Here is a 3,483-nt window from a genome sequence, read left to right on the forward strand (position 1 = left end):
ATCCCAAAGAAAGCAGGTGTTGACAGATGTGAAAATTACCGAACTATCAGCTTAATAAGTCACAGCTGCAAAATACTAACACGAATTCTTTACAGACGAATGGAAAAACTAGTAGAAGCCAACCTCGGGGAAGATCAGTTTGGATTCCGTAGAAACACTGGAACACGTGAGGCAATACTGACCTTACGACTTATCTTAGAAGAAAGATTAAGGAAAGGCAAACCTACGTTTCTAGCATTTGTAGACTTAGAGAAAGCTTTTGACAATGTTGACTGGAATACTCTCTTTCAAATTCTAAAGGTGGCAGGGGTAAAATACAGGGAGCGAAAGGCTATTTACAATTTGTACAGAAACCAAATGGCAGTTATAAGAGTCGAGGGACATGAAAGGGAAGCAGTGGTTGGGAAGGGAGTAAGACTGGGTTGTAGCCTCTCCCCGATGTTGTTCAATCTGTATATTGAGCAAGCAGTAAGGGAAACAAAAGAAAAATTCGGAGTAGGTATTAAAATTCATGGAGAAGAAATAAAAACTTTGAGGTTCGCCGATGACATTGTAATTCTGTCAGATACAGCAAAGGCTTTGGAAGAGCAGTTGAATGGAATGGACAGTGTCTTGAAAGGAGGATATAAGATGAACATCAACAAAAGCAAAACAAGGATAATGGAATGTAGTCTAATTAAGTCGGGTGATGCTGAGGGAATTAGATTAGGAAATGAGGCACTTAAAGTAGTAAAGGAGTTTTGCTATTTGGGGAGCAAAATAACTGATGATGGTCGAAGTAGAGAGGATATAAAATGTAGGCTGGCAATGGCAAGGAAAGCGTTTCTGAAGAAGAGAAATTTGTTAACATCCAGTATTGATTTAAGTGTCAGGAAGTCATTTCTGAAAGTATTCGTATGGAGTGTAGCCATGTATGGAAGTGAAACATGGACGATAAATAGTTTGGACAAGAAGAGAAGAGAAGCTTTCGAAATGTGGTGCTACAGAAGAATGCTGAAGATTAGATGGGTAGATCACATAACTAATGAGGAAGTATTGAATAGGATTGGGGAGAAGAGAAGTTTGTGGCACAACTTGACCAGAAGAAGGGATCGGTTGGTAGGACTTGTTCTGAGGCATCAAGGGATCACCAATTTAGTATTGGAGGGCAGCGTGGAGGGTAAAAATCGTAGAGGGAGACCAAGAGATGAATACACTAAGCAGATTCAGAAGGATGTAGGTTGCAGTAGGTACTGGGAGATGAAAAAGCTTGCACAGGATAGAGTAGCATGGAGAGCTGCATCAAACCAGTCTCAGGACTGAAGACCACAACAACAACAACAACAAACTTTTAATAACATAGCACATATGAGACTAACGCACATAATATGCCAGTGAATATGGGGCTGGTTGCTTACTTAACGTTATCGACTATCCACAGTTAGGACTCTAAACATCTTTGTTTATACCACAACAGCTGCCCCTATACTATGCTACGGCAACTTTCTGTTTTCGTCGGCTAATGGACGTAATCACGCACAACATACATAAATACGATGTATACCTTTCCACATGTCCCAGTGAAACAAAGGTGGAAGTTATATATGTGTAAGTAATTTGGATTATAAAGTATATGTATGTGCGAGAGCTTGCAGACAATTGATGTCTAAACCAATGAACGGGCAATGGAGTAGATCTTATCGTATAACTGTCTGATAAAAATTCAAGGACATTTAATTAAACCGGTGCATGATATTTTGTTTAATGCGTGATATTTTTATTGGTAAGTGACAAAATGTCAATTGTGATCTTGTCCGGGTTCCATGTACGAGAGAGGGGAGGAAATTAAATTTTTATGTCATTATAAACGGAAATATTTTCTATAATATTACTTTTTGTTATGTGACAGCTTCAATTTACTTTTCACCAACAGGACGGTGACGGTTAGAAAGATTTTTTTGTATGAAGGAGAAAGGCGTGAGCACAAAGATATCTCCGTTCGAAGGTAGTTCGTAGCAATGCCAACCTAACAGATGAGCAGATTTCCCTCAGAATTTAATTGTAAAATGGATAGGTGGCAAAAGAGATCTTGCACACCACGATATTACACTGTTTACTCGCCGAAACCGGAGTCTTTGAAGTAGGAGAACCCAAAAGGATCTCAGCCTTCCTACCTTTCTCAGAGCAGCCACTGTACGTGGTGTTTGAAAGTCATTGCGTCAAACGTCAAGGGTGATAGACCACATCATGGAGGACAAATTTCGTTGAGACGAAATGTTCGCTGATGCATCCCAGCAAAGCTAGACATCTTTTTATTGAATTCACAGGCGCTGGTACGATGAGATCTCATCAAGACTGTAGGGTCTACTAACCAGGTGTGCTGCAACTGAATGCTACATACTCTAGTAAATTGATAGAGCGATTTTGCAACATATCTCTAAGTGGAGTAAGGCATTTTAGAAGCGAATCAGGAACTCGGCTCACCTTATTCACACGGAGTAGATGACTGGATTATAGGCAACACACATTGCATACGCATGCTGCAGAACGCCTACACCCTGCAGCCTCTCAGGGGTATAACCCATATTAAAACACGCTTTAACGCCCCGAGAACTGTCACTGAACATTTTGCCTCTCACAAAAGTCGTTCCTCATCTGTCACCCGTAGAATTTTGATGCAAAGCTACTAAAATACTCTGTATGCAAGATCTAACAAAAGGGTATCGCTGAATTTTCTGGAAACATACCTCACATATAAAGAAATAAAATCTATGATTCAGACACGGGTTGGAAAACACGGGCTATTTCCACGTTCGAGCTCATTTTCTACTTTCCTTCATAACCACATTAATCATGAGGAACACAGAGACAAGACGTACCAGCATTACATGAACCGTTTTCTTACATTACATGTTCAAGATATTTTCCTGCTTAGGCCTATGTTTGGTAAGAATGCAAAGTACGTTGTCATTCTTTGGTTCACCGCCAGTGTTTGTTATTCAAACTGAGCGAAGTGAAAGGTGGTCTGTGAATCACTCCTCTGCTTGGGCTGACATGCAACTTATTTTGTTGCTCTACTAGCATAAAGCATGTAGCATCAATTGTTTAGTGTTCATGATTGACTTGGTTTCGTGTGTAGTGCAATGAAAGTGTACCGAAATTTGGAGTTGGCAGATGCCCATTTGCTGTACGGATAAGCAGGTGCTAATCGCCAGGGTGCTCAGCTTCCTATAGGACCACACTTCCAGAATGTCAGTGCTCCGACAGGAGAACATCTGAAGTAACTGATCGTCGTCTTAGAGAGTATAGTACGTTTAAACCTACTACTCGCGACAGTGACCCAGAAGGATGAGGAAAGATCAGCTGGAGGAGGAACTTCTTCGTCAGTTGACGACAACCCTAGCTTCCCTGTGGGACAGTTAGGTACAACAAGTAATACTGACCACATGACTGTCTGGAGAGTGATACGTGAGGACCTGTTGCATCCGTACCATGTAGCATGTA

This window comes from Schistocerca serialis, chromosome 5, assembly GCF_023864345.2.
Source record: "Schistocerca serialis cubense isolate TAMUIC-IGC-003099 chromosome 5, iqSchSeri2.2, whole genome shotgun sequence".
NCBI classification, from domain to species: domain Eukaryota; kingdom Metazoa; phylum Arthropoda; class Insecta; order Orthoptera; family Acrididae; genus Schistocerca; species Schistocerca serialis.